At 32.4% G+C, this 27,117-nt stretch overlaps 1 protein-coding gene across 4 annotated transcripts in view; it reads right to left on the bottom strand.

The window, feature by feature from the left end:
- The window catches only part of LOC121118545 (protein cycle), a 32,462-nt gene extending 9,999 nt beyond the window's left edge, over positions 1-22,463 (bottom strand). For 2 of the 4 annotated variants that reach the window (XR_011780162.1, XM_071888574.1), the window contains exons 1-2: positions 22,153-22,319; positions 21,575-22,105 (exon numbers count right to left, since the gene is read on the bottom strand). The gene's annotated coding sequence lies outside the window, so the exon portion shown is untranslated. Of the gene's footprint in view, positions 1-21,574; positions 22,106-22,152 lie in introns of all 4 variants that reach the window. The other 2 variants (XR_011780161.1, XM_040713123.2) reach the window with 2 other exon arrangements.
- Positions 22,464-27,117: the final 4,654 nt, after the last annotated feature.

Genomic DNA, 27,117 nt, shown 5'->3' on the forward strand with positions numbered 1-27,117 from the left:
ATGCTGGTTCCTTAATCAATTTGTCTTTTCTAGTATGAATAATCCATTATGTCTAATGATAATTACTAACAGATAAGTGATGAAAAGTTATATTTATTTTTGTTTATCTCATTTTGGAGCATGATGGAATCATGCTCCAAATGAAAACAACAATTTAATTGCATTTTATAGCAATACACATTCAATGTTTTGATTAAAAAAATCGAAAGGAACATAAATTTAAATCAAAAATAACAAACACGACGTATAAATCTCATTTCTTTTCATATTAAGTCGAAATATCCATAAGACAAAATGAACTGAAGAAAAATTGTTCTAGGCAAAATTACCTAGGGCCCTAAAAATGGTCGAAATCCTTGTGAGCACACATTTATAAAAGTTTATGTTGAAATAACCAGCCAGATATCAGGGATCTTATTAATTACAATAAGTAGTACCCTGGATTTTCTGGAGTTATTAGGCATCGACGAAGGGACAAACATTATTTTAATAATAGAGTTTTGAAGATCATTCCCCAACAAATCCTCAGTGTTTCTTTTCATTAGTTACCCAAAACTTAAATCTTATCTCCTCAAGAATATGATACACGTACGAGGGTTCTAGGACAATTGACAGAAAACATTTTTGCTATATGACATTTTGCGAAAACAATTTGGAACATAGGTATGGTCGAAAAATGATATTCAAAATTTTAGTATTTTTTTAATTAAATATATTAATTAATGACCCATATATAAAAACAGCATAATTAAATGTAGTTCGAGTCTTTACCGTAGTAGTACTTTAATCAAACAAGCAAGACAGTTATTTTTAATCACTTCTCTGTTATCAACTAATGATCATTCGTATGATGGATTATTCATATTGGAAAATAATCATGGATTGCCAAACAATTGTAAAATATCATTATTATATATTAATATTATTCGATTTAATTAATAAAATAAATATTTTTCTGCAAGGGAAAACTCATTCATTTACCTTATATGACATACACTGTATATCTACAAAACAATACAGATTATTATTTTAAATTGAATTAAAATATACAATCGTATATATCAAATTATTATAAATCCTTTTTTTGTCCAAATATTCGAAATGGACATTAAGCGAAATGCCGTTTCGGCAAATTGATCTTCAGCAAAATGTACATTCGGCAAGTTGATAAGTACTCTTGGGTCTGTCTAAAAAAAAGCTAAAAAGATTATAGTCCTATAACTACGGTCCTAATATAATTTGTCAGTCTTAGGTAACTTCAACAGCTCATTTCAGCTTTTGAAGTTTTATCATAGCCTGTTTCAAGGAGACAAAATACGTTCTAGCTATTATCTATTATTTTTTTCCTTTTTATATTAGCTATCAATGTTAGCTGGGAGAGAAGAAAATAAAAAGATATCTAGGACCGTATGACTGAAGCACCAACTAATCCGTCCTTAAAGTGCTTACTTTAATGACAAAAAAGATTGGACCGATAAAAAATAGACTAAAGGGAGATGGTACGATAGCATTTTTATTCCCTATCAACCTCGACTGTTAAAAGCTAAATGAAAAATTTGAAAAAACCAAACAAAAAACATACGATAGCTTGCCCTCATTAACTTCCCTGTTACCAATTGTTAATTCATATTTAGAGAATAGTTATCAACTGTTATATATGTAGATAAAATTGATGATATAATCAATGACAAAAATATGAAATGTTTCACAATCAATTTAATAATTAAAAAATTGACTCCTGATATTTTTCTAATAACTATAAGTCTGCAAAAGTTATGAGATAACTTATAATTTATTATCACTTTCTCAATTATCTCAAGCTCTCATGAACCATTTATTATGATTTGCAGGTTTTTTGAAGTGTCGTTTGATGTCTTGACTAACACTAAACATTCAGACTTATAAATGGATGCAGTGCCATAAATATAAGTTGTTTATTTGTTATGTATATCAATAACACTAGAGAACTCAAACCAGGAGAAAAAGAGACAAAATAGAGTAGTTTTAGGAAGGAAGAGGCTTCAAGAGCTTCAAAGAAGACTGCCCCAGTGGATGAAGTGGAATGAATAACTTGGAACATACATGATATGTAAAAGTAATAAATAAGCATGAATTCAATGGAACTATGCGTGGACGCAGATCCATATATCTACATGCTGCTCAAAAAAGATCTATCCAAATCAAGTAATATGAAAACTTTCCGACCTCAATGTGAAGATAGCAGCACTCATAAAAAAATAACTATACCAATAAAGACGTTTTCTAAATTTATTCAAAATCAAAAAAGTTATTAGTAAAAAAAAATAAAAAGATGAACATTCCAGTTTTGTTTATTTAAGGTGCAAAAAATCAATTTTCAAAGAAATATTCTAATAAAATAAAATTTATAAAATTTGGCCATAGATTTGTTTGCATATAAATTTGACACATAAAAATTGATGTTTAGCTGAAATATCTGTCAATTTCTGAATATCTTTTTAACTTTTTTCAACTTCTTTTCATATTCTTTTTAATTTTTAAGGAAAAATTTCATAAAACCATGCATTTTGGACATAAAATAATAAACTACATTTTAGAACATTTTCATAAATGAATCTGTTATCGGGGCTTATTTTTTCCACGACAGTATTCTCCATAACTTTTTGACAAGTTCGGAAAAAAATATTTTTTTTTACAATACTAATAAATTCTATTAAGTACTATTTTTTCAAAATTAGTGAAAAACGGTTTATTTCAATTTCCTTTGCAAATTTCGATTTGCAAATTTTTTGATAAAAATTAAAGATGGACTTCTCAACTAGACAATTTTTTCATCTATATTATTTGAAATTTATAAGATTTTTTTTCTTAAAATAGTCATAATAATAAATTTCATATTATATACAGGCTTTATATTATAATGCTCTCCCGCAAAAAAGGGGTCTAAACATTAAGAATAAATAAAATTGACCATTGTTAATGTTATTTCCCACTCTTTCCTTTGCCTGAACAACGCTGGGTAACCTTTTGTTAATATTATATAAATTAAACTAATTGCAATTCATCTCCTGAGTATTTTATTGCCTTTTGAAAGAAAGAGATGTTTTGGTTACTGCACCCTGTATAATTGTCTATGCCTATTTTTGATAAGTTTGATTTGCTTTAAATGTATTCATATATACCTACAAGCTAAAAAAATATTTTTACATGTTTCAGGGTTGCTGCAACACATTTCAGAGTGGAGTGGGAAGATTATTTATTCCTCTAACATATACCACCCCATTAGTTTTGTTGAAACTAAAAATTCAACGTGTTATTTTGAGTCTTCCACAGGCGAAGAGTGGAGGTGCGCGGTAGCTCTGTGTTTGATTTCTAAAATATACAATATATAATGAAAAAAAAAAGAGAAAGAGTACACTCAAAAACCGTTTTTCCTCTCCCAATCGCTAAACTTTTTCTTTTTTCCTTACACAAATCTCTTTTTTAGGTATATTATATCCAATTTATTAAAACATTGGATCGCTGAAAATTCTACGGAAGCAATCTAATGGCGTTATTTTTTTCGAACGTTCCTTTAATTGGTGATATAGAGTTGCAGTGATTAAGTATAAGTAAATATTATGGTATTACATTTACTCCATCTGACCTAGCATTTTTGTGTGAAATCTTTATACATAAAGTATGTATATTTCTCTCTCTAGGAATGACTGGGGCGCAAACGTACGCTCATTGAGTTCAAAAGAATAATTTCTCCCGAGGGCGTTGTCTATTGAGCTACATCGATTTAATTGAGTCACCATTATATCATTTGCCGATTGCAGTCACCTTTTATTGTTCTTAGAGTAGACTATAGAGAGAGGTTTATATCATGTACGTCATGTGTCAAAAGAACTTGAAATACTCATTCAAAAGAATCATGCAACGGAGGAAATGGGTTTCTTTCATTGCTGGTGTCCACAGTGGCCTCTACACCCTCACCAGTCTCTCTCCACAAACTTTTTTGATAGCTCTCTGGACAATGGGGTGAACCCCCAAGATCTTTTATATGTGTCCATTTTGTATGGGGCCCTTTTGACATAGCCTTCTTCCTTTCCAACGTTTCGGACTTGCTGATGGCGTAGACGCCCAACTGCTTGGAGAGTAGGAATGGAAATTTGTCGATCACGTTTAAACGTTATTTCCTCGACTTGTACGCAAGCTAGAGAGCTCAGATTTATTTTGTAATGTATATATGTAAAGATCGGCTTATGCTTTAATATATCAAAATATGAATTAATTCCAGTTATTCAACCTTTATTAATTATTAAATTACTAAATGTTCATAATTCAATGGAGCACCCAGTACATTTACAGTGCTTAGTGGATGATCTGTATATAAATACATTTCCTTTGTAATTCTTTATAAATTATCATATTCAGGGCAATACGTTTTCTGTAATGAGTTTTGTATTGGTAAATTTACAAATAAAAATTGCTAATAGGCAAAAAAGAAATGTTGGGAAAACTATTCTTTTAATTAGTTTTCTTTGGCAGATTTTTTTTTATTCATTATATTCATTAATGCAAGTGCATACGTTTCAAGGTCGAGGATTAATATCCATTAACTTTAACTGGGATCTTGTTTCTACACAGATAGAAGTTAAGTGGAAGGCTCTGAATCTCTCGTACTTAAAATAACTCAGAAGCTCTGGGGATTTTTGGGTAATTCGTATTAAAAAAAATATCTTAGAGCGGATTGGTTGTAAATTTGCTGAACGGATCTCTATCTGAAATGTTTGGAGTAGTGAAATGATTGGGTTATGATTGGACGAAGATATGCTCAGTATGGAGCTCTATCATTCAGAATATACTCTTTAATTGGGTCCAAACTAACCGCTGAATTATAATCCTAGACTGAACAGTAGGAGTGATTTCCTTAGTAATGCAGGGATTATTCTGTAAGTCATTATAGATTGGATGGGAGCCCCGTGTTGAATAACTTTTTTGTATCCCATAGAACACGGCAGATGTTCTCTGGACGAAATTTCAAAAGTAAATATCTCGGTCCTCCAATCTCTGGTTTCATTGCCTCAGAAGTCATTCCAAGCAAAATTATTAAGCAAACTTCGAGTGTTAGTATTTTTCGTAAAGAGAAGGACCCTTCATCTATTGCAAGGCAAAGGTTTGAAAAGATTGCCATTAGTGATGGCATGGAATATGTGGTGATCGCTACTCCCCTATCAATTAGTTATCATTCGACATGATGTATTATTCATATGGGAAAATACACGTGGATTGACGAGCAACCCTAATATCAGGCAAGAACAGTGACCTTCCTATATAGATGGGCCTAACCATACATACCAAAATTAACCAAATTAGATGATTTCATGAAGTATCGAATATAATTTCGATTTTTTTTTTTGTAGCTCTTTCTTTAGTCATTAAAAATATATATACATTTATCCAATAAATTAATTAATTGATAGAACGAAACACAGATATAGGAATTTAAATTAATAGTTGTTTTACAAATTAATGAAATAGGAGCTGGTTTCTCATTCTCATAAATTGGATTGAATGAATATATTGAGTTGTTTATATTCTTTGATAAATACCAATTAAAACAAGTATTACAAACGGAGTTACATATTCAAATGTCATTGTAAGCCAACTTTTTTCCTCCTTAATCGAAAATTGACAATTTTTTGACACATTCCAAGAACCGACAGTTAAGGACCAATCCCAAGGGCCCGCTGCCACCAGGACCTTCAGTCCCTAAGAACCACAGTCATAAGGACCAATAGGACCGGTCCCATGGATTGGCAATCTTAAGGACTGTTCCCAATGACTGACAATAATAAGGACCAATAGGACCGCCCCTAAGACTGCACTGGACTGGACACATGTCAATTTTTCTGCACTAGCCGTAATAAAAATTCGAAAAAAGTTTACAAACAATCTGCCCTAATGAACAAAGGTTGAAAGAGGAATGTAATATGATTATTTTTGATAATACCCAGGCGAAAACAGAAAAGAAAGCATTATATTGATCCCAATGGACTACACTTAATGTTTTGATACCAGTAACTTGTTTACAATTCTGATTATGATTTAATATACAAATCCCTTATATTTAAAAGAGAGATAACTAACCCGTAAAACAGTTCATTGTTTCAAAAAAATTCTTTTTATCTTTTATATCCAATAATCTCAATTGATTTAGAGTTCCACTGTAGATACATTGGACCATGTCTTTAATTTTCTTTAACGTCAAGAATAATATGGTATGTAATAATAAAATAATATAGTTCTTTTTTTCTGAGGGAAAAGTGTTTAAGTATTTAAAAACTGTTTAGATCATAAGTCCATGCTTAATAGGATTCGCGGAAATATTAAGTCTCCAATGTTTAAAGTATTATACTAAGGGCTATAATAATTTTTCTTCTTGAAATTTACTTTCTAAAGAAAAGGCCTTAATTTGTTTTAATATATATTTGAAAGTTACAATACAAGAATATGTAAGATGAACAATCCTGTTTATGGGATAGATATATTCGTCCATCCTGACAAATCTTACCAATGAATTTATTAATTCTTGTCATCTTAAAGCATTGGGTAAAATTGTATAAAAAATTTGTAATTGTAATCTACACTTTTATTGTAGGGATAAGAATATAAAATTTGAAGGTGCCTCAAATGCCTTTAGTGACAAGTAAGGCTAGCAAAACCTAAAAAATGAGACAAATTGTATCTTAATTTGTAAATTCTCTGTTTATTTGTATATTCTTTTCAATAAATATATTTAATTTTGTAAATAATTATGTATTTGGTTCAGGTTTAATTTATTAATTTATATAATCATATGGTTTTAAGTCATTAGTTCATATTTTTCTATTTAAATGGCGCTCATGATGACCATACTCTTCTAATCTAAGACACTGTACTCAACAATCTCTCCTAACAATCATACCAATAATGTAATTTTTTGGCCCTCTATCGTTTACTAACTGTACGTCTCAATAATAATTATAGAGAAAGGTAAATGGTTCGGGCATTAAAATGCTAGGGGATAAAGGGACGCTGTTACTCACTCTGTTGCAGTCATCCGTGTGTGTGTGTCCTATTCCTGTTAGTATTATATTGTTGAGTAATGAATACAGGAATACTTTCTGTAAGTTACTCATATGTGTACTCTCATTACATCTGTATAAATAGGATATAAGATAGAGTTTGTGTGTGTGTGTCCTTTATGGGTATCAACACCGTTGGACCTAGGTGGCTGAAACTCTTTTGAACCTGGTCAGGCTAAAACAGGGTTTCCGAATGAGGGGGGCTTATTCTATACCCAAAAAACAATAATTGTTTTTCTGAGCTTCTTGAGACTATATAATGGGCTAAGTTATATATAAAAAAGTCACTGGCGTCTCAAAAAACAGCTACACAAATGATTACGTTTTCTAAATTTATTCCAAAATCAAAAAAGTTATGGATGTGCAAGAAAAGAAATTAAAGAAAATTGCACTTTCGTTTTTTTTTTTCATGTGGATAAAAAATAATTTAGAATAGAATATTTGATTCGTTGATAAAATAAAGTTTCTAAAAATTTGCCTGGAAATTCGTTTGCATATGAATTTGACACATAAAAATTAGTGTTTAACTTAAATATTTTTCCTTTTCCGGATATTTTTTTGCAATATTTGCAAAAAAGAAACAGTTATCGAGTGTTATTTTTTCGACGACATTATTCTCCATAACTTTTTGATTTTTGCAAGTACGAAATTATTCTTTATAATTCTATCAATTTTTTTTCGTAAATTTAGTGCAAAACAGTTTTTTGCAATATTGTGTGGTGAAGGCCTGAAACCCCTAGTGAATGATTGGCGAAGATGGCAGACCCATTGAAAGATTGAAATGATTATATTATATTATATTGTATGTTATTAAAAGTTCGATAATTTATAATAATTAATCATGCTATGGAGAGAACCCATTATGATTTAATCCGATTTGATGGACATCATTGAATTCGAGGAACATATCAAAAAAGAAGCTAAAAAGAAAGAAGCTACCCTGTGTCATCCTGCACCACAAGACATTGATATGAATATTCAACTTGCAAGAGAGGAAATACTATCCATAATATATCCATGTTAAGAACCTCTCTGTTTTTTCTAGAGATCATTTCTTTTTACCATTGACCCACAAATAATCTCAACCAAGAAATACATAAACTTACTACTGGGACTGAAGGAAAAGAAAATAAGTGAGGAAAAAAAGGGGGAGAAAATAAATAAAAAACAAAGGAGGCTTACGAAAATACATATTCCCAAATATTGATATCATATTTTTTTAATGTATAGATGAAGCCATTTTTATATATGGCATGACTATTTTGATAGAAAAGTGTATATATGTTCAATGTGCATATGTACAGTGAATCCTCGAGGCTTCTAACTTCCTTTTTCTTCTTCTTCAAAATAAGGATTCATCTAAAAATATATGAAATGAACCCAACCTCTGCAATGTAGCATAATTGATTGAATCTATATTCGTAATAAATAACATAATTGAAATAAGAGTTGTTCACAAAATGGGAATGAATTTAGGGAGGAAGTACATAAAGAATGAGTCTCAACGTCCTCTTGAATCATGTTAATGGAGATGGTCCCCAGTATTATAGATATATATATATTTGGGAGTTTTTTTTTTTAAATTGAACAATTAAATTTCAAATGATAATTTTTTTTGGAAAAAATATTCAAAACTCCATAGTTATTCTCCAAAAATTAAGTTATTTTGAAAAAAAATTCAAAAATCCACAGTTCTCACAAAATTTAATTATTTTGAAAAAAAATTCAAAAATCCAGAGTTCTTCTCACAAAATTAAATTCATTATATAAACTTTTTTCAAAAATTTAGATTAAAATATTAAATTTTTTGGAGATAAATTTGAAAAGTTAAATTTTTTGGAAAAAAAATTTAAAAATTAAATTTAAAAAAACAATAATTATTTTCCTTTTAAAAAGCAAAAATTCTTTATCTACAGCCCATCCCTGGGTATTAGATCCGTACATTTGTAACTTTTTTTTTTGTTAAGCTCTCATAGGCTAAAAATATTTTTTTGGATAAAAAAGAAAAACTGACAAATTTTGAAAAAGTTTTGAGGTCGCCCACTACCCTTAAAGTTTGAATATGGACGTTTTTTCGAAAAATTTGTCTTCCTCTTTTAATACCTTCCAATTACAAGGAGTGAAGGGTGTTTTTATAACCTATTACTACTCACAGTGCCTATTATCTACCTTTTTTCTTTCTTAAATCAAAAGCCAAAATTTTAAGGTAAAACTCCACTTAATATTAATAGGAGGACATTAATGCTTCATTTGAAGCTATACATATAAAGCTAATATGCAACAACATGAAAGACATATCCTCAGTTAATCTCTGGAACTGGTAATCCCCAGGCAAAAGCAATGTACTAGCTGCTATGGGATTACGATGTAAAAACATTTGGGGAGAGCACTATGTTTGATTCAACAGTTAGGAGTTACCAGTGCTGGTAAGATCAATGGTTTATTTACATTACTTGAGTCAAAGTTGGAAAGTAGTCTTCTATAAATATGATGTCGACATCATATACTTGCATTGGTTTTCTCCGCATTAAGAAGGTGAATCTCCATTCACTTATAGCTTTTGGAGGAGAGAAAGTCGTTCCTCTGGGGATTTAATCCTTCGATATCATTTTGAACGGCAATACAATTCTTAGAATTTTTATGTTTTTGTTGACTCCGCTCCTTCACTCGCGGTAAAATACTTTTTCAGAACATGCCTGGAGTTTTCGTAATCGCGTCCAAGTCAGTGGAAGAGCACTAAGTACTCCTATTCAGGGTAATGTTTAAGTTCCAGGAAGCAGGTCTCCGTCTCTCGCCTGAGAAGTAAAAATGGGCCGTTCCCTCATTAGACTTCCTAGGACATCACATAGTAAAGAAAGGAATTACGCCGCTCACAAGTAGAGTCAATGTAATTCAAGAGTTACCCTTCAAAATTGCATAAGGAACTCCAAGCCTTTTTGGGTATCGTCCAGTACTATGCACGATTTTTACCAAGCTTGGCGCCCTATACGAAAAATCTACATCCCTAATTGTGATAAAAATGCCAAATTTTAATGGGAGGAAAGCAACAAAAGGCCTTTCAAGCAATTAAATAAATCCTTTCTCGACGTGCTCCTTTAGTTTTTGACAAGAAGACACTCCTCTATCACTTACAACAGATGCTCCCTTGAAAGGGATAGGCTCTTCTCTTGAACAATAGATAGGAAGTGCATGGGCACCACTAGCGTTCTGGTCCAAAGCTTTGACTCGAGCTCACCTGAAGGCCATGCAGGAGTTGATGACAAATTATTCTGCCAAGTTGTACCATGTAATTTAAGAATTACTTCAGTGATTCCACATTTGGGTGTGAGGTGCTGTTTGTTTCCCTCTCCAAAGTACTCTATATAGAAAAGTACAGTGGGTTCAAATCTGGTGAGAAGGGAGCCATATATCTATGGTCCAAAATCGAGTCATGTTATTTGCACATAACTTTTGGCACCTGGCAGACGTGTGAGAGGGAGAACCGCCCTCAGTCCTTAGTCACCCTAAGGGTAGTTGTTCTTCAGCCATGGCAAGATGGTGCACCATTGACCGTAACGGCAGCTCCTTGCTCGTTTTTTCGCTTTCGGCATCAGCAGCAATGTTTTCGATTGAGTGCACTGGACGAACACGGGAACGCGTTGTTTTATTCATTATCGAACCCGTTTCGCGCACACGCTTCACAAATTTATCCACAAACTGCCTCGAAGGCGCTTTATTTCGACCGACGTAATTTTCTTGCAGTTTCGTTTGAAGACTCTCCATTTTGGAAGTAAGTCTTCCGTGTTTTCCAATTTTCTTTGAGTGTAAACTTAATCATTTCGTAAACCGGAGACCTTTTACAAAATATTAGACACAATGAAAATGCTACTACAGCTGTCGAACGTCAAAAAAGTGGTAGTTTAAAATGCAACTGCTAGATGGGCCACCCGTTATATGTTTTGTCCTTGATGTGAAGAGTCCAAAAATGAAGAAATTTTAATCATTAAATCATTTTAACCTAGTTATTTCTGCACTTTCAAATAGATAAATAAGCAGTAATTTAAATACTGTTTTGTTTGGATAAAAATATTACAAACATATACCTTTATTTATTAACATTATGATTCATATTTTTTTATACTATATTTTATCAGTTTGTTTATTTTGATTCTAAATATATATTAAGAGAAAATAAATATCCCAATCCAGAATAATTTATTAAAAAAAAATTTGTTTCATTAAATGATGAAAATATTTCAATTACATTTGAATCAATGAAAGAGTTTAAACTTTTTCTTTCAGTATATCTTTCATATAATTTACTTAATTTTATAGGTTTTTCAAGGTTCTGCTTGGAGTCATTCTTTAACATCTCTCCCCTCCTGTCTTCCTTATTCCTAATTGCTCCATCTCTCTTTTCTTGTGAGAAAGACTGTGAAGAAGCTGCTTGACCATTTTAAAAACCCTCTCACCATTATGTGTACGGCATTTTCATTTCAGCACTTTCATTCGTGTTTGGATAGAGTTCTTAAATACTCGGAAATTGTAGTGGAGTAGTTAAGAGCTGGCTCTGACCAGTTGATTAGGTCAATGATGCTAGAAGCCCTACTGTTTACAGCAAGTATTTTTTTTATGTTGACAGATAGGCTACCCCCTTGTCCGTTTTGTCCACTCTCTCCCCTGATAGCCAGGATTCATTCTACACCTATGATTATCTCCTTCTGGTAATCAAATCAAACAAGAGCTTTTAATATATTTTAACTGTGAACATAGCGAGCAGATCTTTTCACTGTTGGCATCGCGAGTTTACGTACCTATTTTTTTCAGGGACTTGAGACTATTAAGTTGAAATATGACGTGCCTTGGCAATTCTATCCAACAGTATTTCACCTTGGTATTGAACCTTGATGGATATAGCACACGAACTATAAAATTAAATATGAATCGCAGATTTTTTTAGATTTTTCCCCTTCAGTACATTCTTTGATACCCAGTGTCTTAAAAGTATGTTAACAGTGGTAAACATGTCCAATCTCAAAGACAGAATCCTTCCAAGAAAATCACCTTCCCTGATAGCACACATTATCATGTTACTGTAGTTTTAATCTAAAGACAAATAAACTCATCACAAAGTTTTACTAGTGGTGGGCCAATTAAATGTTTGGGGAAAGTTTTAATTGATATCCAATCATGTAACCGAGTCTAGCAGCTTTCCTATTGGTCCAGATAATCTAAAGCTCAATAATTAGACGGTGTAATGGAAATTCATTAGTATTCAGACTATACACCAACCAGACCAGTTTTCTTCCAAACTTCACTTCAAGTTTTCGCATAACTCCAGTATTTACACCAGTGTTCACATTTGTTGAGTCCAATCGGATCGCCATTACTGTTTTATCGAAACCCCTCTCCTTCTACCATTTTAATATAAACATTGCAGTGTGATTCTTCCTTGTTTGCTTTCTCTGGTATAAATTGGAACAAATAATTACTCCCAAGCTCAATAAAAACACTAATGTGCTCTTACTTGATTCAAACAATAAAAGACTGTTCACTGCCCATTGCTTCCCTCACCATATTAGTAAAGTCGATTATTCCATCACAGATAATGTAGCAGATTGGCTCCTCCTCTCTAAACCTCTTCTCAAACTCAATGTACAAGTAACTTATCAGTCCATTTTGATCAAGAACAAGGATTCTCACATAAATATGCACTGATGAGTTTAAATCACATGAAAAAAGAAAGAAAATGTGAATTCATTCCAAGGGTGTGATTTATACACTAAAAATTTGAAGAAGGAGATTAAAAAAAATGTGGAACTTGTAAACATTGCAAAAAAAAATATCTTAAAAAATCCTGCTAAAGATTTATATGTACGACATACAACGGATAACTATCATTGGGGGGGGCATATTGAGAGAAGAAATTTTTTGTTGTAAAAATGCCCTCGAGAATTCCAAGAGTGATATCACAGTTGTATGGATCAAAGGTCATAATAATAGCACAGGGAAAGTTTTTGCTGATGCTTTGGCTGAGGAAGGTGCAGAAGGGGGTACGCCAGTCTCTGTCCTCAATTCCGTGTGTCAGGCTAAGAAAGTTCTCAGAAAAGCCACTTTGAATTAGTGGTAAACTATCTGGCAACAGTTGGATAGCTGCCGCCAATCTATGCAGTTTAATTTCAAGCCATATATCGGAACAAAAGTTTACATATACAAGGGACATCAAATCTCTAGTATAGTCGGTATGGTTAATGGCGACATACAACTTAATAGACATCTTTTAGAATGGATAAATCCATGAGCCAGATCTGTCGGCTCTATGAAGAGGATGAGGAAACACCATTTCATCTTATCTTTGACTGTGGTGGTACAATGAAAGAAATGACTCAACTTGTTATGGAGTCTGTGGAAAAGAAAAGATCAATAGAGGAACAACTTTTGAGGATTTCTAATATGTTGTGTAATTATGATCTATTTTATAATAATAAAGTTAGAAACTCATGGATGAAACTCTACCAGCTGATATCAGATTGAGTTCCTGTGTGGTGGGGGGTATCTAGGAGCTGAACAAACTGATAAACTCTGGATATAATTAATGTAAATATTATGCATATGTGGTTTTATTCAAATCGAAAGAAATTTTTAATAATTTACCGTTTCAAAACTATTTCTAGGAATTACTTCTACATTTATAATTATCAACAAATGGAATTTATCCCTTCATATCAGTGTGTTTGGATTTTTTTCTCTTCACCTACGTATTCTACGGCATTTCTAACTTTTTAAATAATTGTTATCATTTTTTCTTCATCACTTACATATTGTGATAGACGATATTGCTTGATATGAGATAGTTTAGAATACTAAAACAGCGTGTAGGCAAGTTTGAAACTATTAATACATGGAAAAATACACCTTAATTTTCTATTAATAATATATATGATCTTAATTAACTCATTAACCCCATAATGGATTGATTTATGTTAATTTTATATAGCAATAATGAAAAGGAAAATAACATTAAACAATGGAAATCGAAGAAAATAAATATTTGTTTTATGTTATGAATTATTTATTTACTTAAATCCATTGTGAGGTTAATATTTTAAAGAAATCGTATCAATATTTTGGACGAATGAATTAAACTTTGTAAGAAAAATTGTAGAATTAATTTTTTCGTTGTTATTTTTGTTGGAATGCAACAATACGAAATTACATATTTATGTTATTTATCATATAAAATATTATATTTAGTTGTTAATAATAATAAACGAAACATCAATTTATTAGTATTTTTGTTTTGTTTTTAAATTTATGCGTAATTTTTTAATAATTCAAGAGTACATATACCTATAAAGAGATTTGAATAAGGAATGATTATTGAACATTATAGTTTCATACCAAAAGGAGGGTTAAACCTCAATTATATTGCCATACTAAGAAATATATAAGGAAATTATGATAATCATTTAATAAAAAATATAAAACATATATTTTCTAATAGTTCACAAGATATAATTTTGTCAATCTAAAACTAAAATGCCAACGATTTAATTCATATGATGACTCATGTTATAGTTGGTTCTAATGGTGTGAAATTCATTGCTAACTTATGAGTCATTTAATAACCATCATCTGTTGCAAATAAACATAAACATTAATTAAAACTGGATTACAGTATAACATCACTAAAAGTACATCAGAATATATTCTGTTATTATTTTTTATTATAAAGTATACAACCATTTATTCCAGATATTCCCAAAGTTTGAAATATGTTCTGACTTCATAATGCATGTTTAAGTAATAATGTGACTTTAGCAGGTCTGTAAATTTTTAGTTTAAAAACTAAAGCAATAAAACATGAAATATACACTATTCATGTACATCTGTAGGATAAAGAGGGAGGGAGAATTCACATTCTGAACCTACAAATTCACCATTAGGCAGTATTCATACCTCTTTGTTAACTCGATTACTAAATTTAAATATTCAATGAAAATATAACATTCATAATGTCAGTTAATTGAACTCAGAGAGGGAAGTTTATATTTCACTTGTAATATAATTAAAGATTGATATCCTTTAAAAAAGTAAAATTTTTAAATTCAATAGGAGTTGTTACAAATGCTGGGTCATTTCCCTTTGATACATTATAACCAGGAATTTCATTCTTAAAAAATTATCTAAAGCTAAAAATACTACTACTATATTATAATCTTGAGAGAAAGGCGGCTGAGACAAGGATATCCATGAGAACTTTGCAGATCGGAGTACGCATTATTTTTAGTCAAAAGCATACGATCCTGGAAGAAACGGTAATAACTAATACTGAGAAGCAAAAACCATTAGCCATATGAAATATTTTTTAACAACTTGGAAACAAATTTTGGACAATATAAGAGATACTCTCTATGTAAGGCACATCCATATTCTATTAATTAAAAAAAAATGACTTGGCACAAATTTAATTGAAGAAGTTGAACAATTTTGGTGAAATTTGAGATTTTTGCAGTTGAATTCAACTCAGATCTAACAAGACTTGTTGTTATCCCTCGCAATTATAATAAAGTATGTTCAACTGTACCAATTATTATAGCTACATTATTTTTAGCGAGATATTTTGATAATAATTAACCCTACTTTGGTGACTCTACAAAAGGCTTAATTAAAATATTTATATAATGTAAATTGTAGAGCATTATACAAAGAATCGTAAACTAACATCGACTTAATTTTACGAAAAACAATTGTATGTTGCTTTCTTGTATTGCCTCACACATCTCCTTCCTGGGCTGCCTCCCAAATAATTTTGTGGAAAGCTTCCACGACGTATGACTCGGTTTCTACTGTGAACATTATTCGTCAGTTTTCAAAAAAAGAAATTGTTCTTTGGACCTTTTGATAGCCAAATTAGTCTCGAGATTGAGGCTCTTTCCAAAGAAATTTTAAATATCCATGATATGTTTACAATACAAGAGCCAAGGGCGAAGTCTGTAAAATTTTATTACACTTGCTAAAAGTAGCTGAGTTTCATAAATCCCCTATACCTAGGCATTTAAAGATGTCACTTCAAACTCCATTATAACATAATGCAAATAAAATTTGTCAAACATATATTGATATTCTTGACCTGCCGCAAAAAGAGGAAAAGGTCCCTCACTTTTGTCAGAGATGGATAGAAAATTTACGCCTGAGGTCCAAATTTCGATAGGAAGTATTTACTTCAACTCTCTCTGTAAGGACGGTGGAAAGAATTTTAACTCAGTCATCCATGCATTTGCAAGATGCGCGGCATTATCTGGTCTTCGATTTGAATATTGAATATACTGCCTTATGAATAAATATTTATAAATTTTATGTAAATACTTTCTTCTTTTTTTTATTGTTGAAGAATGGAATATGGCTACTATTGAAAATCCTTTGTATTTTGGGCATGATAAAATAAAAGAAACCAAAAATCAACATGGACACCCTGACAATTTGAAGAATGGTTTGGAGGAGAGCAGTTTAGCTTTGATGACGTTTCATTAGATCATCTTCTAGTTGCGGTGACGAGGAGCGAAGGGAGGAAAGAAATAAACATGGACATGGACAAGAATTACTCCTCTATTGATCTTCAATTCTACTCTGAGTCCTACAAGGACTCAACATTATAACTCCACAACAAATCCTCAACGTTACTTTGCATCTTTAACCAGCACACACAAATGTTCAATCAAGTTTTGAATTTAGATGAATTTAGTAGGAAAGGAAGTTCACTATTCAGGAGTTAAATAATAATGACAACAGCCAAGGAAAAGAAAATTCATTCTTCAGATTATCAATTCCAAAAAAACAGGCCAGCTAAAAAGAAGACTCGATTTAAATCATTAACAACAGTATCTTCAAAAAGTTCGGTAGCAGTGAACGTACTCTTCTTGACTCTTTCAAGAAGCGAACGCCTCCTCATCCAATGGTAGAGCAAACACTGCCTTGCCCAGGAATCTCAAAAATCTGGATTTTTATACCTGAACTTTAGCTAATTCAGAGTTAGTTATGCTTCTAGGTTTGACAGAAATTTTAATAATCTAAGGAAAGCCGGACAAGATATTTCACGGAAGACTTCTATTTTAGCTTCATCAATATCTGGGTTCGCGTGACCATTTTCTACCTGTTTGATGGGGTTAGAAGCTGTCACTTTCGACGTGCATAGCTGTGGTACCGTAAATTTTTATTGATGACACGATGGACAGTTCAACGAGACGCTACGTTGCTGTTGTCAGCGATGGCATTCATCGATTAGTCGGAATTCTTCTCAATTTTTATAATTTTCCCCTCATCCTAGCAGGATTTAGGACGATTTTGGCTGCTTTCAGTTAGTAAAGCTTACGGAAAACTATCATCAGTGGTTCTTCACCATCCTGACACTTTTTCTGAAATTTTGGACGAATCGAGTAATGCACCGGACCATTTTAGCCAAAAAGTGTTGTCTGTTTTACCATTTAAGTTGCACAAAATACCCAAAAGTGCACAATGCTTTTGTTCCTACTTAAAATAAAACGGGAGTATATTGTCGTAAGATAGTTTAATGAGAATTCGTACCGGACTTACTCTCCATTGGTATGTTTTTGTATTAAAACCGAATTGTAGGAGGATGGAATGAGGCCAGAGAAAATTGTGAACGTTTAAAAGAACTAACTTATATGTATTACAGGCAAAGGTTTACCCAGTATAGCTCGGGCGAGCGTTAGGATATTCTTACATACATTATAATTAAGGGTGATAATTTTGGTAAGAATAGAAAAGCGTGCGAGGAGAAAAGAATAAATACGCATGGCATCATTGATTAAATAATATACATCTTCTTCTATCAATCAAGAACGTTATCATTCCCGCCTTTATTATTCAATATTAATATAATATTAGATGGTAATAGTCGATAGGGAACTGAATAAAATGCATAAAATAACGTCGCCTTCTGTCTGAATTTCTGAAAATGGAGGCCCAGGAATTTGGGAAATACTTACCGGATGAGAAACAGATGGTTTGTCGGATTTGTCGATATAAATGTGCCTTTAGTCCCCTTTCCAGAATAACACGCCACTCATTATCCTCATCTCATATCAAGAGCATGGATATTCACTTAAAAAATCAAGTTAATGATGAATACATCAAGTCAGACTTTAACTCTGATCTCACAAAGATGTTTATTGCATGTAATATAACCTTATCCATTGCTAATCATCTACGTTCAAAAAATTTATGGAGAAATACACGGGTAAACCTATCCCTTCCCGAGGAACTATCATTAAATTAATGGAGGATGTTGGTACTGATGTCATTTATAGAAATACATATAAAAATGTTTTGAGTCATCCACACCAAATGACGATCAAGTTATCAGTAAAAAGTATTTACTAATATCGTAATGGAACTCTGAATTTTGTACTATCTCACAGTAAGTATTCAATTTTTTTTTTAAATCTAACCATCAAATATGATTCTATTTTAGCTAAACATATCAAGAATTATGATACACAACTCATTAAATAGCAAAAACAACAACTTAAATGGTCACAACAACGGGAGTAGTAGCTTTTGATGGTTCGCAACTAGTTTTTCTGAGACTAGTTTCTCCACTTAAAGACTTAGGTATGATAATTAGGTTTTCCAATATTACATAGTCAATAGATATTACTTTTTTTATCACTTAAGGCTTAGCTATGGTTGATAGGCTCCAAGAAATGGTGTTCAGAAAACTCATAAAAGGCAAAAACAACTGTTTAAATGGTCACAACAATGGGGGTAGTTACATTGGGTGTAGCATTATAATTAGCAATTGTGTATATCCTTCATGATAATAGTATGTTGTTATATAAGCATAAATAACGGGGAAGATATCTTTTTTGATGCTTTTAATAAGGAGTAATATCGCCGGACATTACTACATAATTAGCTTTTGCTCTAAATCTTTAAGATGGATTTATTTCCAACATTTTTTTTATTAGTATATTTATTGTCTAATTTTATGATTTTGACATTTACTTTATTATTAATAATTAGTTAGATTTCATCGGTAGAGATATATCTATCCGGTACACAATTGTATATAGCGACTTCCACATGAAGAAGAGGGGTGATTATCTTTTTGATTAAACTCCACGTCTCGCTTGTGTTTTGCAACCTAAAGTTATGACATATTTAACTGGATTCCGGTGTCAGAACAAGAAAATATTATTTGGATCAATCTGTTATTTCAATATTCTATATATATAATTTATTGTTATTAGTTATATGATTCCAATTGTTTAATTTTGTATATTTAACATAAATGTATGATGGTATATTTTTTATTATGTAGATTATATTTAATTAAAGGCTTCTTTTTTAAACTTGGAACTTCAAATATATTTCGAAATACTATACTTTGTCGTTTCATTAGCTATTATTGTGAGAATAAGGTTCATAATGAATTACAATTTTATGGAGGGGGACGTTTTCAAATCTACTGTAACGGATAGAAAACGTTTAAGTCAATTATACATAGTATATCTTCATTAAATATTTTGCTAATAAATACTTTTGTTATACCCTCAAAAATCATAATAAAGCAGGCAGATGATAATCACATCATTATTTTAAACAATGATACCATATGTACTTTTCCCCCTTCTCCTTGCACGCGTTTTTCCCTACAATATTATCAACTTTAATTATAATATAGCGCCTCTGGGTATATTATGAAGTGGTGTAGTTTGAATATTAAAAAAAATTGTCTCATCAAATTCAAATAACATACCAACATATATACATGAAAAAATATTTCAAAATGAGACAATCAATCTGTCAATAAACTAATACGGAATCCATCACAAATACCTAATGCATTGATCGAGTTGGGAAATAGATGAAGGTTTAAAAAGTAAATTACATTCATGTTATGTATCCAAATAATACCCTCCTTCAGTTAAGCCATACTTACAAATTGAAGGAGTTATGTGTATTTACGTAAAATAAATAAAATTATACATGATATAACGTTCTACTTATGGAAAATAAGTACATATCTAGTGGATACTTAGATATATTCAAATAAAGTAGTTGTCTAATTATGTAGTTCTAGGTATATACCTTTTGTGGGGATCAAATGTCACCGAATGATTCATTTGAGGTTAATGAATTTCACTTAATATATTGTACAGGGCTCGTCTTATCTAGTACTCAGTAGGCTGGAGGGGCTGTAGCTCCCCCAAAAAAAAAAAAGGAATTATGCTTTTTAATAGAAAATTTACTATTTGAATTTTTTTTTTCTAAATAAATTTAATATGAAAGTTGATTTTTTGTGAGCAGCATTGGATTATTAAAAAAAATAGGACTCAAGAAATGATATTAGAAACAAATAGAGCCATAGCTACCTTATACGCCGAGTGTGTAGTGCCTCGTGTTCCAGCATGGGTCCCGAAAAAGAAGGTTGCTTGAGTCAATGATTTTTAAAGTGTGGCCATGAGAGGAGGCTATCGGGGTGGATGCAGAAAGATGGAGAATTGAGAATTGCTTTCAGTCTACACATACATATTACACATGTTTCGTATAAAGGGGGCTCAATTATAAATATATTAGTGTAGGAGCAAGGATGGTCTGCTTGTTGACGGCTAATAACGATGTGCATTGTACAATGCTGGATACAAAAGTAGATAGTATATTATATAGCCTTGATTTATGGTTTCATTTAGGCTTTTCATATTTATACAGTAGATTGTTTAAGTACAATTTCATTGATTTTTACCTATATTGCTTTCCACCCTTCGTGGACCTCAAGATTTAGGTACTAAGCCTATAATCAATAAATAGATGTAATCATAAAGATTGGGAAACCCCATTTTTTGTGATGTGATTTTTGAATTTCATAATTTTGGATATGGTTAATTTCTTGTTTTGTAATGCTCCAGATGGAGCTGCACTGAATAAGTATGAGTAGATATTAAAGTATTACATTTAATCCATCTGACCAAGGAATCTTCTTAGGAACTACCGCTGCGCAAACTTACGCATATCGAATAATTTAACACGAATGCGTTGTCCATTGGACTACGTCGTTCCTTTTATAATTTTTACTGGATGGAACTAATTTGGTTCTTTAAATAAGTTCTTCTAGATAAGCCCCCCTCCCTTTTTAATTATGTCTAGATCAATTCTATAGAACATTTTCACCGTCTTCATAATTGAAGGAGACGCCATGTTTGGGGCTCAAATTTGATGGACAAGTTTCAAATAAATCTTTATGAAACTTCCTAAAATGGCTTTAAGAATAAAAAATAGGCTCCATTGAATACTACTTGTTGCCCATGATAAACACTGATATTTGAATATAACGAGTGGTACATTAAAATCTGGACACTTTGGATTTTAAAATTCAACAAAATATAATTTATTAATTAACAATATAATTTCATCTAAATTAATAATATAAATACATAGATATTTGTCTGAGCTCTCTTAATCATTAATGTAACCCTACTTACCGGCAATGACGGCTTCTAGGTGTTGGCGACGGAAGATCCTCTGTCATAGAGACCAAGTGCTGGCTGATAGTGGATTTGAGGATTTTATGGCCCTAATGGACTTGAGAGGGTTGGCTGTTTTCTTAAGCTCCTTCAGATCCAGTTTGGCCTTTTTTACAGAGCCCTTCTTCTTCTCCAACGTTTCAGACTTACAGACGGTGGTCCTGGAGACGACCAACTGCTTGGAGTGCGCGGAGGTAAATTTGTCGATCATGTTTAAATGTCATTTTCTCGACTTGACCATAAGATAGAGAGCTCAGGTTTGTTTTGTAATAAAACTAATTGTTTGTGGTTTAATATAGGGAAATGTGAATTAATCTCAATCTCACAACCTTTATTAATAATTTAATTAGTGTGTTTAGATTTCAATGGACCACCCGGTAGATACGGAAAACTACGCACATTTAGTTCGAGAGAATAATTTTTCCAGGATGCGTTGTCTATTGAGCTGCGTGGTTTCAATAGCATCCCTAAAACACATATTCCTCCTAACTACAAACTGACTGTAGAAATTTTATAGTTATTTGCGACAATCTTACCCCTTTCAAAGAGTCAAAGTAGACTTTGTTACGATCACTTGGATAGTTTTGAAAGCCAGGTTCCAATAACAAATGTGATCCAAACGTAAATAAAAAGAGTTATTCAGTTATGAGATGAAGAAAAAGGTATTCAGTCTCGTCGCAGTGATAGTCAATAATTGACTACCAACAAGAACAGCCTATTGAAGCTTGTTTTGTTTCTGTTTTTTCTACATTGGTTTAATTATGCTTTTTCTCCCCCCGAACGACAAGATACATAAATTGAAAAGGAAGGATTATGTAACTTCCGCTGCCTTGAGTTGATTTACAATAAAATAAGCACCGCCAGAGGTGCTTATTTTATTTTTACTCTCCTGCGATGATGTAGTTTTGCGATAAATATAAATTATATCCACCCTCCCTCACGCTTATTTACTCTCTCCGTAAAGAGAAAGTAGGCATCTCATCTTTTCATTAACTCCCTCAGCTCTTACGTCTTCCTGTTCTTCCACACCAGACTCTAATATATTTCTTATTACGTAACAGTAGCGTCGTGTTTTTGAAAAGCATATGAATATCCAACTTATTTTTAATTTAATAAAATGTGTCGCGAAGTAGCCAAGTTTTAAGGATAAAGATTTTGATACTTCAACACAGTGTTACCTTGCTAACACAAAAACCATATGTATTTTGTTTTTAGATGTTGATTCACTCGTTGCACTTGATACGTCATGGCTATTTCATAACTTATTCTTTTTCATGAATAATTTTTTAGCAAAAAAGAATAAATTAGGAAATAGCCAAATGTTAATCGAATTCACAATTTCTTGTTGATCCCTTATGGTGCGCAAGTTATCAATACTCCCTCATTGGCACAATCTCTTGGACAAATATGGACACTTAGGTACCTGATTTTTTTTTGTTAGATACCTTCTTCAAACTTGCACCATTTGAATAAGAAATGGAATTAATTGACAAATTTGTTGTCCCAAATATATGGAAAAGGCTGGAACCCCTACTCGGAATCCGCACAGGGATCTAAAACATAACAATTGCTGAAAATCATAGACTCGATGAGACATTCGATCACAAGGTTAGGAATAATTAGAGGGCTCCCAAATGACTCTTTTCCTTATCACACCTCGTAAAAAAGTATTCAAAAGCTCCAAGACAATTGCGATGACTTCTTCTCGTCTGTTTTGTAGCCACCAAATTTGCTGGATGTAAATCCGATTGATTTTTTTTTGTGTGTGTAGGGGGCGATCAAACAACAAACCAACCGAACCTCTGCAACACTAAGACAAACTTCGGATCAAGAAGTAATTCCAGGATTTAACATGGGCCAAGTGGTGAAGGCATGTTCGCACTTTAGGCCTTCTATAGAGACTGTAATTAAGCCTGGATGCAATTTTATTGATTAAAAATTTCAGAATCTATCAAATTCTAGAGTTTGCTTTTATTTTTTAATATAACTAGTTGGAGAGAAAATTTCCTTTGAAAAAAATCATTTTAATGACAGAGATAGCTTGTGCAGTCTGCACCCTGTGTATATATGTATATATTAGCCATTCTATTATTTCTATGAAGAAATTATGGCTATCATATAGAATTACAAATGTATAGCTATGCTTTTATTATAATATTACTAAGCCATATTATAATAAAGTATCGAATAAAATACTATGTAAAATTTTAATTATATGTATTATAAGTAATTCATTTTAAAAACCTTGGGCGTTACTCTCCGTTTTCATGAGCACACTCACATGTAACCACTCAATGCATATATCAGTTCATATTCAGCGTTTTCTTATTAAATAAGGAAGGCAGAGACTTGAAACTTGCAGAAACACGGCCCTCTGTTCTGTTGGGAATGGGCCACCCCCTGCTAGGACGGTTTCTGTTTTGGAATGTTTGTCCTTTTCGGGATGGGGACTTATCTTAGTCTTTTAATCGTTCTTCAGTTCCCTAAACAAGGATTTCTTGTGGACCATGTTCCCTATAGTTATTTGCTCTCTGCCTCCCTTTGTAGATTCTGCTCTAGTACAAATATTTACATTCATATATGAAAATTTAAAAAAGTTGAGACTTATATATGTAAAATAAAGTTAGAACAATGTACATTAAAGTAAATATATTAAAGGGATGATCAGAAAGAATTTTTAGAAAAGTTTAATATTGAAAATAATAGTTTAAAACGGCATTGGCTCCGACTTGTCCATCATGTTATTAAGTTTCAGATGGCCATCCGATTAAAACCCTTGGAGAATTTTTGAAAACGTATAATTTCCCCATTGTTTAAAATTTTAAAAACTTGTCCATACTGCAATTCCATAAACCAATTGCCACCCAGTATTTAATTAGAAGTTAAAGATATTGGGTTAGTAAATATAGAATTTAGAACAAGTATTTTTTTTTTTAAATGAATTAATTAAACTTAACCATTCACCCACTTTCCCCGCGCTATGAATTGGGGAGTAGGCTACTGGCTGAAAAATAATACAACAATTAATGTTTTTAGACTAAATACCACTTATCTAGTTGAAGAAATATAAAAACATGTGAGTTGGTGCGCTCCTATGACAGCTAGTGCGAATTCACACAGATTCGGGCATAAGGAGGCTAAAATAAAATAATAGGCCACGTTTGTGTATGGCAAGTTTGTGTTAAAATACGTATAGATACACATAGCTATAAAATTCTATATACAAAACTGTCCTAAAATTTACTATTATTTATCTTCCCCCCAAACACATCTACATTAGTGTGCTGAGTGAGAGCTAAAAATGAATAAAACCCACGCTTGGGTAAAATAAAAATAAAATCACTTTAAAAACAGAACATATAGAAATAAAAATAGAAAAAAAGGAAGAAATATTTTGTAACATTAATATAACTTAATTTGAAATATTAGTTACTTGTTCACCTAACTCCCTTCTTTACCCGCTTGTGAATTGGGGGAAAAGAGAGAGGAACTAATTGTAGGTAAATCAGTTATTCCAAAACCCTGTTGTGTAGCCCTGTTTAGACATTATCCTTTCCCAATTTATTACAACATGTATTACAATTATATCAGTTAGTTCATACTTGTCACCGAGTTCAAGATGCGGAATTATTAATTTTTTAAACTCGTTCGTCCCGTACATATCTCTTATCTCTTTTTCTCGATCTGCAAGTTCACATACGTCCGATACAATGGTCGGATCCACCACGTAAACCTTGTCAACCTTAAAAATTATAATATCTGGCTTGAAGCACGATCTCTCATGCGGCACAACGTAACCTTACTGGGCTTTTAATCCCCTCTGGACAGGGAGCTCACAATCATTCTTTGAATCAGATTGTGTCTTTCTGTCCGGGAATTTTTAAATTTTGCCCATGTTTCGAGGATATGAGCACAGTTTTTTACTTTTTCCGGGCATAAGTTGCATTTATTGCCCCCTTCCAGTGTCCTGAATCTGGACTGCTGTGCTTTAGTCCTGACGGACTCCGCCATTATTTGCAGAGCAAGGGCAAATTCTTTGTCTAAACATTAATATGCCGTGTCAGCAAGAAAAGGAAGTTTTGATGCCCTTGCTAACTTGACTCTAGCCCCTTTGTGTCTACTTTTGAATAAAGTTCATTTCCATACATCTAGGGGGTAGGATCACTGGAGGAGCATGGTAACTCCCCAATCTGGACTCCAGCATAGGTCTGTTATATCTGCAGACCTCTATGATGGTTTTGTCCTTGCTGCCCCGTAGTGCTCGAACTCTACCGTTTGCTAGGATCCGACTGGAGATGAGAAGCTCTTTCAGCCCCAACCCTCCATTGACCACCCAACCATGGTAAAACTCTTTTGGAGTATCATGGAACAGTCCTATCCACTCTCTTACTGATCTCCTTATCAAGAGGGCACACCCCTTTATATCGGTAAACCTGCATCTTGCATAGGTGAATGGGTAGTTTAGACAAGGGATGAGATGATCCCTTAGACCTATGCATCTGTTTTCATCCGTATTCATGTGGACTCACATGTAACTACTCAATGCATATATCAATTCATATGAAGTGTTTTCTCCTTAAGAATGACAGAATAATAGTTAGAGTTGGAGAAAAAAAATTAATATGATGTGATGACTGATTAGTAGAGAAGGGACTTTTGAAAGAGCGCGAGGAGAAGGCGCGAGTGAGACATATTTCAATAGTCTACCTGGTACATCCGGGAGCACTATACACACTGCACTTCTATCCAAGCAAAACCTTAATTTTGAAACATGACAATACTTATTCTTTATCACAAAGCCATTTCCATAACTACAACAATTTCTAAATATGAATATGGGTTGTTCTTTTTCTTCTCTGAACACCCCACCCCTTATTTGTAATTATCAAACAATTAAAATTATCAAATAGGTTCTTGACCTCTTAGACGTCTTTAGCGATATTCAAATAATAATTATTATTAATTTTAGTGAAACTTGAGCAATGCCTTTTCCCTTTAATTATATATTTTCTTTAAAAAATTAATTGACAAGAAAGATTATGTACAATATATGTGCAAAATTATCCTTGCAGTTATCGAAATTAAAAAGATTAATATTTCTACTCATTGCTTTAACCGGGGCATTGCTAGCTTTCATCATTTGGGGGTGGAGCTTAGAATCACAATAATACATATACAGGGTGAGGTTGCTGTTTCACAACAAAATTTGAGCACCTTCAACAGCTGCATATACACAGGGAGGAGATTGTTTGTTGTTTTGGCAGTTCAAAAAATGGTATCGATTAAGGGAGTATTTATTCCGCAATCGTATAAAAGGCAGAGTATCCCTGTTGTACGCTCCGGATGAGACAATGATGAGATAACAAACTTCTTGTCCATAAACAGGTCCTATTTCTGGTTAGTCAGGAAGGCACTGGATGAGTCTGGAGGGGATTATGAATCAGCAACTAACCTGCTGATCACAAGATGAAGTCAGTTGACGGACATACCAATACATCCTC

Source organism: Lepeophtheirus salmonis, chromosome 5 (assembly GCF_016086655.4).
Source record: "Lepeophtheirus salmonis chromosome 5, UVic_Lsal_1.4, whole genome shotgun sequence".
Lineage (NCBI taxonomy): Eukaryota > Metazoa > Arthropoda > Copepoda > Siphonostomatoida > Caligidae > Lepeophtheirus > Lepeophtheirus salmonis.